At 38.1% G+C, this 16,868-nt stretch overlaps 1 pseudogene; it reads right to left on the bottom strand.

Annotated features, from left to right (window-relative positions):
• Window positions 1–1,149: 1,149 nt before the first annotated feature.
• Window positions 1,150–1,585, bottom strand: LOC113191437 (ragulator complex protein LAMTOR1 pseudogene; annotated as a pseudogene).
• Window positions 1,586–16,868: the final 15,283 nt, after the last annotated feature.

Below are 16,868 nucleotides of genomic sequence, written 5' to 3'. Positions count from 1 at the left end.
CATTCATTCATTCATTTATTCATGTGGTGGTGAGAATGAATCCCATTGCCTCACACATGTTAGGCAAGCCCTCTACCACTGAGCTACAACCTCAGCCCTTTTCATGATGTTTTTATGTTGATGTCATAATATTTTGGAATGCTAGGCATTTCAAAAATAATGCTTTATTTTTTATTTTGTTTTATTTTTATTTTTGAGATGGGGTCTCCCTATGTTGCCCAGGCTGGCTTTAAATTCCTGGACTTGGGCTGGGGATGTGGCTCAAGCGGTAGCGCGCTCGCCTGGCATGCGTGCGGCCCGGGTTCGATCCTCAGCACCACATACCAACAAAGATGTTGTGTCCGCCGAGAACTAAAAAATAATAAATATTAAAAAAAAAATTCTCTCTAAAAAAAAAAATAAATAAATAAATAAATTCCTGGACTCAAGTGATCCTCCTCCCTCACTCTCCTGAGTAGATGGTACTACAGGTGCATGTCACCACACCTGGCAAAAGTGCTTTTAATGACAGGAAATTCTCAAGATGTAAAGTTAAGTTTTTAAATGCAGAACACGAGGCTATATTATAGTATGGGCTCTTAGAGGGAAAGAAAAATATATATATATATATTTTCAAATGAGTACACTTTCTTTATCAAGGGTAACAAAAAAAAGAAAAAAAGACCAAACATGTAAAAACCCAGGGTACTGGAAATACAAACTCAATTCATTCAAATTCAAGCTCATCCAGACCCTGGGTGCAAACCCTAGTGAGGTGCAGGGGGGCACCAAGTCAGATAAAGGCGGACAGGAGTGAATCTGAGGCCAAGAGAAAGGGTGGAAAGGGCATCTCCCTAGGTCCCTTGGTGTTCACTCCCACAGTGGTATATCCACCTTCCAATGACTGTGAAGACCTTCCAGTCCCTGTCCTCTTGGCTTCCACCCCACCTCAGCCATGGCTTTGAAGGCCAGTCCTGAATGGTCCTACTCTCCCTTGCTCCATCCTCACTTGCTCAGGCTTCTAGTCTTGCTCTTCTCCTCCTCCACATTCTTCTCAGTGATTAGTAGCAGGTTGGGGTACTGTATAAGCCTTAAGGGAGGCTGGGGGCCATGGGAGGTGGGATGGAGACAGGTAAAGAGAGGAGAAGAGCTGTCCAAAGACCCTTCTCTTCATGGGATCCCAAATTGTACAACCAGCTCCTCTTTTGCATCTACACGGATCTAAGAAAGTGCACTGTAGGCATAAGCTATCCTGGAGACCTGCTGCAAGTCAGAGAAGGGGATAGGCTCGCTGGCCAGCACTTGGTGGGGCTGGCTGGTGAGAGATGGCAGCGGTGGCAGCTTCTTCCAATGCTGTACTGCCTTGCCCGGTCCATGTATTCATGCTGCTCCATGCCCTGGGAGTCTGCAGCAGACACATGATGATGTTGCTAGCTGTTTTTGCAAGGATGGAAGAGAGCAGGGCCTGCTCATCTGTGCGAAGGCAGGCTGTGGTAGTTAGGCTCAGCTCCATTGAGGGCTTTGGTGCGGGGTGGGGGTGGACAATAGCAGCTTCCGCTCCTCTCGGTCCTGGTCCTCCTTTTTCGCTGCTGTAGCAGCACCCCATGGCCGGGGTCGGGCCACTTAAAGGGAATGAATATTTGTAAAATTTTTGTTGAGAAAAATATTGAAGAAAACAATGTAGAGAAAGAAGATTAGACAGAAATGCACCAAAATGCTAATAGACTTTGCCTCTGGATGGTAGAATTTTTAAATTTAGTTTTACAATCAGTAAATGCTCAAAACTAATAATAAATAAATTATTGAAATTTCTTGAATTTAAGTCTTTTTCTTCTTCCTACCTCTTTCTTTTTTCTTTGGTGCTGGGGGTTGAACCCAGCTATCCTGGAGACTGAGGTGGGAGGATCACTTGAGGCCAAGAGGGTGAGACTAGCCTGTGGGAGGCCGGCACAGGGGATGTAACTGGATGACATGACACAGAACCATAAAGAAAGAAAGAAAAAAAAAAAGAATTTTAAGACAGCAACAACAGAGCATCAAACCAACATCTCTTCTTAGTTCTGTAAAACAAATAAGGTCATGGAGCAAATTGAAATCCTCCCAAACTGGAGAGGCAGAGGGGCAAATACAGAGAATTATAACATACCAGAGAAGAGATCTCTAAGGGAAACCAGTGAGGTAGGAGAACCTGAACTAGGTGCTAGTCCACATGATAGGTATGCATAAGTACAAGAATTTTAAAAATCCAGGAGGAGGAGGTGCTGGGGATGTGGCTCAAGCGGTAGCACGCTCGCCTGGCATTCGAGCGGCCCGGGTTCGATCCTCAGCACCACATACAAACAAAGATGTTGTATCTGCTGAGAACTGAAAAATAAATATTGAAATTCTCTCTCTCTCTCTCTCTCTCTCTCTCTCTCTCTCTCTCTCTCTCTCTCTCTTTAAAAAAAAAAAAATCCAGGAGGAGCCCAGTGTGATGGTGCAGGCCTGTAATCTCAGCAACTCAGGAGGCTGAGACAGAAGGATTGCAAGTTGGAGACCAAACTCAGCAACTTAGCAAGGCCCTAAGGACTTAGCAAGACCCTGTCTTAAAATAAAAAAATAAAAAGAGCTGGGGATGTGGTTCAGTGGTTAAGTACCCTTGGGTTTAATCCTTGGTACAAAAAAAAAAAAAAAGAAAAAAAAGAAAAAGAAAAAGAAAAAAACAAAAGAATAAACATCCAGGAAGAGAGATCTGGGGTTATAGCTCAATGGTAGAGCACTTGCCTCACACAGGATGTGAGGCACTGGGTATGATCCTCAGCACCACATAAAAATAAATAAAATAAATAAAGATATTGTGTCCATATTAAAATTTTTTTTTTAAATTCAGGAAGATGGGCTGGGGATGTGGCTCAAGTGGTAGCGCGCTCGCCTGGCATGCGTGCAGCCCGGGTTCGATCCTCAGCACCACATACAAACAAAGATATTGTTGTGTGCCAAAAACTAAAAAATAAATATTAAAAACTCTCTCTCTCTCTCTCTCTCTCTCTCTCTCTCTCTCTTTAAAAAAAACTCAGGAAGAGGCTGGGGATATGGCTTATTGGTAAAGTGCTTGTCAAAAGGCATCAGGCTCTAGGTTTAATACCCCACCACCACCCACAAATCCAGGGGGAATCTCATCTTGGAGGGTCTCCCATGATTTTTGAGTTTTACCTCCAGGAGCTCAACTAGACTCTCACAGTAAAGATAGACGAAAACTCCCATTGTGGTCCTTGAAGAGAAGGGGAAAAATAACCTGTTATAGTTTGGATCTTAAAATGTCCCCTAAAAGCCCATATATTAAAAGCATGATCCTCAGGTTGACAATAATGGAAGGTGGTAGACACCTTTAAGAAGTGAGGCTTAATGGAAGATTTTAGGTCACTGGGGGTGTGTCCTCAAAAGAAGATTGTGGGATTCTGGTCTCTTCCTCTCTGCTTCTTGGCTGCCATGAAGTAAGCAGCTTCCTTCAGCAAGACTCCCACAATGTTTTACTGCCTCACCACAGGTTCAAAATCAATGGGACCAAGTGACTGAAACCTCCAAAACTGTGAGCCAAAAAACCCTTTCCAAAGTTTTTTTTTTTTTTAAGTTGATTATCTTAGGTATTTTGTTTCAGTAACAGAAAACTGGATAACATAGAAGTATTTTGAAATATGAGTCCTCAATTTACAATGCTTTAAGATTTCAAATGTTATGAATATAAGCAAAGAATATTCAGTAGAAACCGTATTGTGATTTTAAATTTTATTATTTTTCTCAGGCTATTGAGACACAATACAATACACTCTCAGGATGCTGAGCACCTGTAGGAAGCTGAAATTCCCAGGGAGCCACAGGCCGGTAAGGGTAAACAACCAATATACTATAGTGTATTGTTTCTAAACTATGATGTTTAGAAGGTTATGTGGATCAAGTGCATTTCCAACTTAATAATTTTTAACTTAGAATGGGTTTGTCAGGATGTAATTCCCAAAGTCAGGGAACATTTGTATATCAGAACACCCTGACTGGGTGTGGTGGCACTTACCTGTAATCCCAGCATTTTGGGAGACTGAGACAGGAAGATCAACAGTTCCAGGCCAGCCTCAGCAAAAGTGAGGCACTAGGCAACTTAGTGAGACCTGTCACTCAAGGAATACAAAATAGGGCTTGGGATGTGGCTCAGTGGCTGAGTTCCTCTGAGTTCAATCCCAGGTACCAAAAATAAAAAAACCACTCTGTTTCTTTAACCAAGACCTATCCCCAAGAGAAACTGGTTAACCATAGCCTAACCTGTTTGAGTTTTATCAGAGCCTAACTGACGTGGGGAAAAGGAAATCATTCCAGCCAGCTCTAGTCCTCCACATGGAAGAAGGAAGCTATCCAACTCTAAGTGACTCTAGCCATCCTGTCTCACCTAAGGAGGGAACAACAACAACAACAAAACAAAACAAACAAACAAACAAAATCCCTGAGAAACACTTATGAAGTTCACAGTCCAGAAGCCCAGGCTCACTAAAAGACTGAGACCTAAACATAGGATTAGCATATGCTTCTCCTTCCATACCTTACACCATATTACTAAAGTCCTACTTATAACAAATGCTTTTAACCAGTACATCATGTCTGGCTATCAAGAAAAACTACAAGGCATACTAAAAGGCAATAAACACAGTTTGAAGAAACAAAACAAACATCAGAACCAGGCATGGCAGGGATGTTGGAGTTATTAGACCAGGAATTTAAAACAATTGTGTTCACTATATTAAGAGCGCTAATGGATAAAGTAGATAGCATGCAGAACAGATGAGAATTGTAAGTAGACAGAAATTCTTAAAAAAAGAAGCAAAAAGAAATGCTAGAAATGTCACAGAATTGAAGAATACCTTTGATGGGCTTATTAGTGAATTGGATACAACTAAGGAAAGAAACTTTAAACTTGATGATACTTCGAAAGAAACCTCCAAATCTGAGGTCTGGGGATGTGGCTCAGTGGTAGAGCACAAGCTTAGCGTGAAAAAGACCCAGGGTTTGATCATCAGCATATATGCATGCGTGCGTACTCATACAAATAAACACACACACACACACAGTGCAGTGGCCAGCACCCTGCCAGGGTAGGTTCCTGCTCAGGAGGTGTGAGCTGCAATGAAAAGTCTGAAATAATTAGTAAGAAATAGAGACAAAGCCAGAAATAAGATATAAAAAGCAAAGTGTGTGATAGGTCTTCCAGCCCTAATAGGAGCTGAAACTGAACAACTGAAAAATGGCCCCAAGTCTTTATTTAAGGGGAGTACATCAAAGGCAGGGATAAGGTTTCAGTGGAAGGAGTCTTGGTAGTCTTGGTAGTCTTCAGTGCTTGCTTCTTAGTGGGTGTGGCAGTGGTCTTGCAGTAAACAGGTTGATTGGCATTTTGGCAAGACAACCCAACTCTGAGAGGCTGTGTGGCTCCAGCGGGTCCCCCATCTCTAATGCTGTGCTGATCTTGTGATGGAGTAGGTAGGAAGCCACCTGAACCAGGTGTTCTCAAACCAGCAGGGTTGCTGCTGAGAGTTCCTGACACCAGGCTTTCCTGTCTAATGGCTTCAGCATTGTTTTAATTCATGCACAGTTCATAGATGGTTCCCGGCACACACACACACACATACACACACACACACACACACACACACACACATCTCCAAATTAAAAAACAAAGGATAAAGATTGATATAAACAGAATATTCACGAACAATGGCAAAACAGTATAAATATTTGCAATGAGAATATCATAAGGAGAAGAGAGAAAAAGGAACAAAGAAATATTGAACAATAGTTAGCAAGAATTTCCCCAAATTAATGTCGGATATGAAACCATGGAGCCAGGAAGCTCAAACACCAATCAGGATAAATACCCCCAAAATATGACACTTAAGCATATTATTTATTTATTTTTGGTACTGGGGATTGAACCCAGGAGTACTTTACCACCAAAGTACATCCCCATACCTTTTTATTTCTTATGTATTTATGTATGTATTTATTTATTTATTTATTATTTTTAATAATGTGGTGCTGAGAATCAAACCCAGTGCCCCACATGTGCTAGGCAAGCACTCTACAAATGAACCACAACCCCAGTCCCTTTTTTATTTTTTATTTTGAGACAGTGTATCACTAAGTTGCTTATGACCTTGATAAGTTGCTGAGGCTGGCCTGAGACTTGGGATCCTCTTGCTTCAGCCTCCCAAATCATTGGGATTATAGGTGTGTTCCACTGCATCTCGCTAAGATGTCATTTTGAGGCCCTGGGTTCCATCCTCAGCATCACATAAAAATAAATAAGTTAATTAAAGATATTGTATCCAACTACAACTAAAATTATTGAAAAAATATTAAAACAACAACAACAACAATAAGGGGCTGAGGTTGTGGCTCAGTGGTAGAGCGCTTGCCTAGCATGTGTGAGGCACTGAGTTCAGTCCTTAGGGCCATATAAAAATAAAACAAAATAAAGGCATTCTGTCCATATACAACTACAAAATAAAATTTAAAAACAAAGTAATCTGGGCTTCTTAGAGGTGGCTGACTCCAAGTCTACAGCAAGAAATATAGAGAAGCCTAAAATATATCATCATATCAGGAAGAAAGGAAATTAACAAAAACTACTGGTTCGTCAGAAAGATTCAGGATACTGTGTGCATGTACTAATATGTAAGAACAGACCCCATCATTATGTACAACTATAAAATACCAATATAAAATGTGGGAAAAAAAAGACTCAGGAGACTCTGGACTGGGTGGTGAAGGCCTGTAATCTCAGCTACTTGGAGGCTGAGGCAGGAGGATCACAAGTTTGAGACCGGCCTGTGCAATTTATCAAGATTCTCTCTCAAAATGAAATGAAATAAAAGGAGGTAGGATTAATTCAGTGCTAGAGCACTTGCCTAGCATGTGTGAGGCCCTGGGTTCAATCCTCAGTACTATGCAGACATACATACACATACACATTCACATACACACAAAAGACTGAGAGCCAACCTAAATAAACACATTGGCCAAAAAAAAAAAAAAAAAAAAAAAAGGTATACCATTAGAAAATCAATGAGAGTAATAGCTATAATGGATTGAAATACATCAAGTGGATTAAATCTATTTATTCATAATCTATTTATTTATTTATTTAGTTAGTTATTTTATTGTTGGGGATGGAAACCAGGGCCTTGCTCATTCAAGACAAGCCTTCTACCACTGAACTACACTCCCACTTTATTGGTACAAAACCAACTTTATTTGGTCACTTTAGAAGGATGCTAGGAGACCAACTCATTATTTTGAAAATTGGTGAAGAAAGCAAATAAATCAATATTTCTTATGCTTTACCTATATTAACTGTGTCTCACAGTAACCGAATAGGTGCTAAGGGAAACTTTCTCCTTACAGAAATATTCCAGCTAATAAGCAAATTAGAAATAATAAAATTAGGGGCTGGGGATGTGGCTCAAGTGGTGGCACACTCGCCTGGCATGCGTGCGGCCCAGGTACGATCCTCAGCACCACAAACAAACGAAGATGTTGTGTCCGCTGAAAACTAGAAAATAAATATTGAAAAATTCTCTCTCTCTCTCACTCTCTAACTCTCTCTTAAAAAAAAAGAAAAAAGAAATAATAAAATTAAAACATCACAGTTGGTAACCTAATCAATTAATGGGTCTAGGAAAATATCATCAATAGCTGACAACATTATTAAAACAAGGTATGGGGGCTGGGGATGTGGCTTAAGTGGTAGTTCGATCGCCTAGCATGCATGAGGCACGGGGTTTGATTCTCAGCACCACATAAAAATAAAAATAAAGACATTGTGTCCACCTAAAACTGAAAAACAAATATTAAAATAAAATAAAACAAGGTGTGGGGGCTGGAGTTTTGGCTCAGTGGTAGAGAGCTTGCCTAGCAAGTGTGGACCACTTGGTTCAACCCTCAGCACCACATAAAAATAAATAAATAAAATAAAGGAATTGTGTCCATCTACACCTAAAAAAATATTAAAAACAAGATTTGCAATATACAATGTCATTAACAAAGTTGTTCTGCTTTTATTTTTTCCATATTTTTATTGATGCATAATAGTTGTACATAATGCTGGAGTTTGTTATTAATATTTGTACATACACACAACATTACAATATAATTTGGACAATATCATTCACTATATTTCCTCTTTCTCTCCTCTCCATCTTTGCCCGGGTCTCTTTCCTCTATTCTACTGATCACCTTTCCATTTTCATAAGATTCCCCCATCTTTCATTTCCTTTTTCCTCTCTAGCGTCCACATATGAGAGAAAACATATGACCCCTGATTTATTGAAATTGGTTTATTTAGCTTAACGTAATATCTTCAAGTTTCACCCATTTCCCTGCAAATTACATAATTTCATTCTTTTTTAATTTATTTTTTAGTTATAGTTGAACACAATACCTTTATTTTATGTGGTGCTGAGGATTGAACCCAGGGCCTCGAATGTGCCAGGGAGCGCTCTACAGCTAAGCCACAACCCCAGCCCACATAATTTCATTCTTTATGACTGAATAAAACTCCATTGTGCATTGTTATGGTTTAGACATAGGTGTTCCCCCAAGCTCATGTGTTAGACAATGCAAGAATTTTTTCTTTTCTTTTCTTTTTTGGTATTGGAGATTGAACTCAGGGACACTCCACCACTGGGCCACATGCCCAGCCTATTTTGTATTTTAGTTAGAGACAGGATCTAACTGAGTTGCTTAGTGCCTTGCCATTGCTGAGGCTGGCTTTGAACTCACAATCCTCCTGCCTCAGCCTCCCAAACTGCTAGTATTATGACGTTCATAACCGCACCCAGCAATGCAAGATTTTTAAGATGTGAAATGATTGGGTTATGAGAGCCTTAATCTAATCAAGGATTAATCCCTTTATATGGATTAACTGTATGGTAACTGTAGGCAGGTGGGGTGTGGTTGGAGGAGGTAGGTCACTGGGGTGTGACTTTAGGGTTCATATTTTGTCCCTAGTGAGCTCAGTTCCATTTCTGCTTTCTGATTGCCATGTCTTGAGCTGCTTTCCTCCTCCACACTGCTTCTCTGTGATCTTCTGCCTCACCTCAGGTTCAGAGCAATGGAATTGAACATCTGTGGACTGAGATCTCTGAAATCATGAGCACCAAATAATAGTTCCTCCTCTAAAGTTGTTCTTGTCGAGTCACAGGAGCAAAAAGCTGACCAAAACACACACACACACACACACACACACACACACACACACACACATTCTTTATCTATTTATCCACTAACAGACACCTAGGCCTGTTGTGAAGAGCTTCTCCTATTGTAAATCGTGCTGCTATAAACATGGGTATGCATGGATTTCTGTAGTATGCTGATTTTAATTCTTTAGGATAGACACTGAGAAGTGATATAGTCAAGTTATATGGTGGTTCCATTGCTAGTCTTTCATAAGAAACTCCATATTGATTTCCATAGTGGCTGTATTCATATACAGTCCCACCAACAGTGCAAAAGTAGTCCTTTTCCTCCACATCTTCTTCAGCATTTATTATTGTTTGTATTCTTGATAGCCATTCTAATTAGAGTGAGATGACATCTTTTTAAAAAAATATTTATTTTTTAGTTGTAGTTGGACACAATATCTTTATTTTATTTATTTATTTTTGTGTGGTGCTGAGGATCAAACCCAGGGTCTTGCACCTGCTAGGTGAGCGCTCTACCGCTGAGCCACAACCCCAGCCCGAGATGAAATCTTAATGTAGTTTTTATTTAATTTCTCTAATTGCTAATTATGTTAAACATTTTTTTTTCATATATTTTTGGCCATTTTTATTTCTTCTTTTGTGAAGTGTCTGTTTAATTCATTTGCCCATTAATTAATCGGGTTACTTTTTTATCCTCGCCCTACTGGAGATTGGACCCAGGGACACTTTACTACTTAACTACATCCCCAGCTCCTTTAATTTTTGAGACAGGAGCTTGCTGGCCTCAAACTTGTGATCCTTCACTTTCAGCCTCCTGATTCTCTGGGATTAAAGGCATGCCAAAATTAAGTCCCCCAAAATTCTCTGAAGACTTACAGTATTTCTTTTTGTTTCATTTTGGTTGTTATTGCTGGGAATTGAATCTAGGGCCTCACAAAGACTCAGCCTGTGCTTTTCACTGATTATGCTATGCTCATAGCCCTCTTCTGTTACTTTTTGGTTATTATTATTAGTGTGTGTGTGTGTGTGTGTGTGTGTGTGTGTGTGTGTGTGTGTGAAGTTTTTTGAGTTCTTTATGTATTCTGGATCTTAATCCTCTGTCAGAAGAATAGCAAATAATTTCTCCTGTTTTTTAGGTTCACTCTTCACATTCTTGTTTCCTTTGCTGTGCAGAAACTTTTAATTTGATGTCATTCCATTTGTTTACTCTTGGCATTATTCCTTAAATTTTATGGGTTCTATTGAGAAAGTCATTGCCTATGCCTATATGTTGGACTATTGACCCTATTTTCTCTTCTAGGAGTTTCATAGTTTCTGGTCTAATTCCTAGGTCTTTTATCCATTTTGAGTTGACTTGTACAGAGTGAGAAATAAAGGTCTAGTCTCATTCTTCTACATATGGACAACCAGTTTTTCCAGCACCATTTGTTTAAAAGGCTGTATTTTCGCCAATGTATGTTTTGGGCACCTTTTCCAAGGATCAGAGGACTGTATCTATGTATTTTATTTTTTTCCATTGGTCTATGTGTCTGTTTTTAGGACAGCACCATACAGGTTTTGTTACTATAGCTTTATAGTATAGTTTGAAGTCAGGTATTTTGATGCTTCCAGCATGGCTTTTTTTGGCTTAGAATTTCTTTGGCTATTTTGGGTCTTTTGTGTTTCCAAATGTATTTTATGACTGTCTTGTTATAGTTCTGTGAAGAATTTCACTGGTGTTTTGATGGGGATTGTGTGGAATCTGCATATTTTAGTAATATGGCCATTTAAACAATATTAACTCTGCCTGTCCATGAACTTGGGATATCTTAACATCTGTGTCTTCAATTTCCTTTTTTAATCTTCCGTAGTTTTCATTATAGAGGTCTTTCACCACCTTTTTTAAATACTTATTTTTTAGTTTTCAGTGGACACAACATCTTTATTTTATTTTTATGTGGTGCTGAGGATCGAACCCAGTGTCCCGTGCATGCCAGGCGAGTGCGCTACCGCTTGAGCCACATCCCCAGCCCTCTTTCACCTCCTTGATTCGATTTATTCCTACTTTTTTTTTGTTTGTTTTTATTTTTGTTTTTGAGGCTATTGTGAATGGGATTGTTTTCCTGATTTTTTTCCTCAGCAGATTCATCATTGGTATATAGGAAAGCTACTGATTTTTATTGTTATTTTGATACCTGCTATTTTGCTGAATTTATTAGCTCTAACAGCTTCTAGGAGGGTCTTTTGGATTTTGTAAATATGGGATCATATCAACAGCAGTGATAATTTGACTTCTTGCTTTTCTATTTTTATCCATTTTACTTTATTTCTCTTACCTAATTGCTCTGGATAGAATTTCTAGTACTGTATTGTTCAGGACTTTAAAGAAAATGCTTTCAGTTTTTCCCTATTTATTATGAGATTGGCTTTGGACTTGTCATACAGAGCCTTCATGATTTTGTGGTAAATTCCTTCTATCTTTATTTTTTTTTTCAGTGTTTTTATCACGAATGGTGCTGGATTTTGTAAAAGGCTTTGTCTGCATCTGTTGAGATGACTATGTGATTTTTTTTGTCCTTGATTCTACTTATGTGGTGAATTACATTTATTAATTTGTATATATTAAACCATCCTTGCATCCCTGGGATAAAACCAGTTTGGACATGATGTACAAGTCTTCTTACTATGTTGTAGAGTGCAATTTGCTAATATTTTAAAAAGAATTTTTGCATCTAAGTTTATCAGGGATATGAATCTATAATTTTCTTTCCTTGATGTGTCCTTATCTGGCTTTGGTATGAGTGTAAGACTGGCTTCATAGAATTAATTGGGAAGTATTCTATCCCTTTGTACTTCATGGAATGGTTTGAGGAGTATTGGTATTAGTCCTTCTTCAAAGGTCTGGTGGGATTTAGCCTAGACTCTACATGGTCCTGGGCTTTTCTTGTTGGATAGCTTTTTATTATGCTCCTATCTCATTGCTAGTTATTGGTCTGTTTAGTTTTTTTTAAATTTTTATTCCAATTTGTTATATATGACAGGAGAATGTATTCCAATTCATATTACACATATAAAATACAATTTTTCATATCTCTGGTTGTACACAAAGTAGAGTCACACTATTCATGTCTTCATACATGTACTTAGGGTAATGACGTCTATCTCATTCCACCATCTTCCTACCCTCATACCCTTCTTCACACTCTCCTTTGCCCTATCTAGAATTCATCTAATCCTCCCATGCTCCCCACCACCATCCACATTATGAATCAGCATCCTTAAATCAGAGAACACATTTGGCATTTGGGTTTTTGGGATTGGCTAACTTCACTTAGCATTATATTCTCCAGCTCCATCCATTTACCCACAAATGCCATGATTTTATTCTTTATTTTTAGTGCTGAATAATATTCCATTTATATGTATACCACATTTTCTTTTTTTTAAAGAGAAAGAGAAGAGAGAGAGAGAGAGAGAGAGAGAGAGAGAGAGAGAGAGAGAGAGAGGTGTTTTTTTAATATTTATTTTTTAGTTTTCGGCGGACACAACATCTTTGTTTGTATGTGGTGCTGAGGATCGAACCCCGGCTGCACACATGCCAGGCAAGTGCGCTACCGCTTGAGCCACATACCCAGCCCTGTATACCACATTTTCTATTGAAGGGCATTTAGGTTGGTCCCACAGTTTAACTATTGTGAATTGTGCTGCTATAAACATTGATGTGGCTGTGTCCCTGTAGTATGCTGTTTTTAGGTCCTTTGGGTATAGATGGAGGAGTGGGATAACTGGGTCAAATGGTGGTTCCATTCCCAGCTTTCCAAGGAATCTCCATACTGCTTTCCATATTGGCTGCATCAATTTTCAGCCCCACCAGCAATGTATGAATGTGCCTATTCCCCCACATCCTCACCAACATTTATTGTTGTTTGTATTTTTAATAGCTGCCATTTTGACTGGAGTGAGATGAAATCTTAGAGTAGTTTTGATTTGCATTTCTCTAATGGCTAGAGATGTTGAACATTTTTTCATATATTTGTTGATTGACTGTATATCATCTTCCGAGAAGTGTTAGTTCAGGTCCTTGGCCCATTTGTTGATTGGGCTATTTGTTTTTTTGGTGATTAGCTTTTTGAGTTCTTTACATACCTAGAAATTAGTGCTTTATCTGATGTGCAGGTGGTAAAAATTTGTTCCCCAAATGTAGGCTCTCTATTCACCTCACAGATTGTTTATTTTGCTGAGAAGAATCTTTCTAGTTTGAATCCATCTCATTTATTGATTCTTGATTTTCATTCTTGGACTATAGGAGTCTTATTAAAGAAGTTGGAGCCTAATCCAACATGATGGAGATTTGGGCCCACTTTTTCTTCTATTAGATGCAGAGTCTCTGGTTTAATTCCTAGATCCTTGATCCACTTTGAGTTGAGTTTTGTGCATGGTGAGAGATAGGGGTTTAATTTCATTTTGTTGCATATGGATTTCCAGTTTTCCTAGCACTGTTTATTGAAGAGGCTTTCTCCCATGTATGTTTTTGGTGCCTTTGTCTAATGTAAGATAACTGTAATTATATGGGTTAGTCTCTGTGTCTTCTATTCTGTACCATTGATCCATCAGTCTATTTTGGTGCCAATACCATGCTGCTTTTGTTACTATAGCTCTGTAGTATAGTTTAAGATCTGGTATCTGGTATCTGCCATCTGCTTCACTCTTCTTGCTAAGAATTGTTTTAGCTATTCTGGATCTTTTATTTTTCCAGATGAATTTCATGACTTAGGATTTTGATTGGAATTGCATTAAATCTGTATAGTGTTTTTGGTAGTATGGTCATTTTGACAATTTTTTAAAGATATTTTTTAGTTGTTGATGGATTTTTATTTTTTAATATTTGTATATGGTGCTGAGAATCGAACCCAGTGCCTCATGCATGCTAGGCAAACGCTTTACCACTGAGCCACAACCCCAGCCCCTCATTTTGACAATATTAATTCTGCCTTTCCAAGAACAAGGGAGATCTTTTCATCTTCTAAGTTCTTTTTAAATTTCTTTCTTTAGTGTTCTGGAGTTTTAATTGTAGAGGTTTTTCACCTCTTTTGTCAGGTTGATTTCCTAAGCATTTTATTTTATTTTATTTTGAGGCTATTGTAAATGGGGTAGTTTTCCTCATTTCTCTTTCAGGGGATTTGTCATTGATATATAGAAATGCCTTTGATTTATGGGTGTTGATTTTGTATCCTGCTACTTTGCTTAATTCATTTACTAGTTCTAGACATTTTTTGCTGGGATTTTTTGGGTCTTCTACTTATAGAATCATATTGTCAGCATATAGTACTAATTTGAATTCTTCTTTTCCTTCTGTATCCCTTTAATTTCTTTTATTTTTATTTTTTAGTTGTAGATGGATACCTTTATTTATTCATATGTGGTGCTAAGGATCGAACCCAGTGCCTCACATGTGCTAGGTGAGTGCTCTACCACTGAGCCACAACCCCAACCCCCTTTAATTTCTTTCAACTGTCTAATTGCTCTGGCCAGTGTTTCAAAAACTATATAATGGAAGTGGTGAAGAAGGGCATCCCTGTCTTGTTCCAGTTTTTAGAGAAAATGCTTTCAATGTTTCTCCATTTAGAATAATGTTGGCCTGGGTCTAAGCATAAATAGCTTTTTTGATGTTGAAATATGTTCCTGTTATTCCTAGTTCTTCTAGTATTTTGAACATGAAGGGTGCTGTATTTTGTCAAGTGCTTTTTCTGCATCTATTGAGATGCTCATATGATTCTTATCTTAAGTCTATTGATGTCATTAATTACATTTATTGATTTCCATATGTTGAACCAACCTTGCATCCCTGGGATGAACCACACTTGATCGTGGTGCACTATCTTTTCGATATGTTTTTGTATTCAGTTTGCCAGAATTTTATTGACAATTTTTGCATTTATGTTCATTAGAGATATTGGTCTGAAGTTTTCTTTCTTTAATGTGTCTGTACCTCATTTTGGAATCAGGATGATACTGGCCTCATAGAATGAGTTTGGAAATGCTTCCTCTTTTTTCTATTTCATGAAATAATTTGAAAAGTATAGGTATTAGTTTTTCTTTATAGGTCTTGTAGAATTCAGCTGTGTATCCATCTGGTTCTGGGCTTTTCTTGATTGGTAGGCTTCTGATGACATCTTCTGTTTCATCACCTGAAATTGACCTATTTAAAGTATGTATATCATCCTGATTCAATTTGGGAAAATCATATGACTTCAGAAATTTATTGATGCCTTCAATATTCTCTGTTTTATTGGAGTACAAGTTTTCAAAACAATTTCTAATTATCTTCTGTATTTCTGTAGTGTCTGTTGTGATATTTTCTTTTTCATCATGTATGTTAGCAATATAAGTTTTCTCTCTCCTTCTCTTTTTGTTAGCATGGCTAAAGGTTTGTCAATTTTATTTTTTTTTTTTGAAGAATCAACTTTTTGGGGCTGGAGATGTGGCTCAGCGGTAGCTCGCTCGCCTGGCATGCGTGCGGCCCGGGTTCGATCCTCAGCACCACATACCAACAAAGATGTTGTGTCCGCCGAGAACTAAAAAATAAATATTAAAAATTCTCTCTCTCTCTCTCTCTCCTCTCTCACTCTCTCTTTAAAAAAAAAAAAACTTTTGTTTTGTCAATTTTTTCAATTGTTTCTTTCATTTCAATTTCATTGATTGCAGCTCTGATTTTAATTATTTCCTGTCTTCTACTGCTTTTGGTATTGATTTGTTCTTCTTTTTCTAGGGCTTTGAGATGTAATTTTAGGTCATTTATTTGTTGACTTTTTTTTTCTTAAGGAATGAACTCCATGCAATGAACTTTCCTCTTAGTACTGCCTTTATAGTGTCCCAGAGATTTCCATATGTTGTATTTGTGTTCTCATTTACCTCTAAGAATTTTTAATCTCCTCCTTGATGTCTTTTGCAACTCTTTGTTCATTCAGTAGCATATATTTAGTTTCCAGCTATTGGAGTAGTTTTTATTTTTTATTTTATCATTGATTTCTAATTTTATTCTTCGGTGGTCTAATAGAATGCAGAGTAGTGTCTCCACTTCTTTGTATGTATTAAGAGATGTGGCATGATATATGGTCTATTTTAGAGAAGGATCCATGTGCTGCTGAGAATAAAGTGTATTATCTCGTTGAGGGATGAAATATTCTATATATATATCAGTTAAGTCTAAGTAAAAGATTGTATTATTGAGTTCTATAGTTTCTCTGTTCAGCTTTTGTTTGGAAGATCTAGCCAGTGGTGAAAGAGGTGTGTTAAAATACCCAGAATTATTGTATTGTGGTCTGTTTGACTCTTGAACTTAAGAAGAGTTTGTTTGATAATCATAGATGCTCCATTGTTTGGGGCTTATATATTTATAATTGTTATATCTTGTTGGTGTGCTGCGCCCCTCCCCTGACTCAGGCAATGGCAAGGCCCTACTGAGGTGGATGGCGCAAGGCGTCCATCCTCTGGAGGAACGCAGTATGTTTCTGGGAATGGGCTGATTTGTTTTTGTATTCCTTTAATAAGTATAGTTGTGATTTCTCATATGACCATTAAGTATGAAGGAAAAATCATGACTTTCCCAATTAATGCAACTACTTCTAAAGCATAGATCTGTTTGCTCTAAATGCAATGATTCAGCTGTGGAGTGTAAATTGTTAA

The sequence above is a fragment of the Urocitellus parryii genome, chromosome 5, assembly GCF_045843805.1.
Source record: "Urocitellus parryii isolate mUroPar1 chromosome 5, mUroPar1.hap1, whole genome shotgun sequence".
NCBI lineage: Eukaryota > Metazoa > Chordata > Mammalia > Rodentia > Sciuridae > Urocitellus > Urocitellus parryii.
This window is presented reverse-complemented; position numbering and strand designations above follow the sequence as displayed.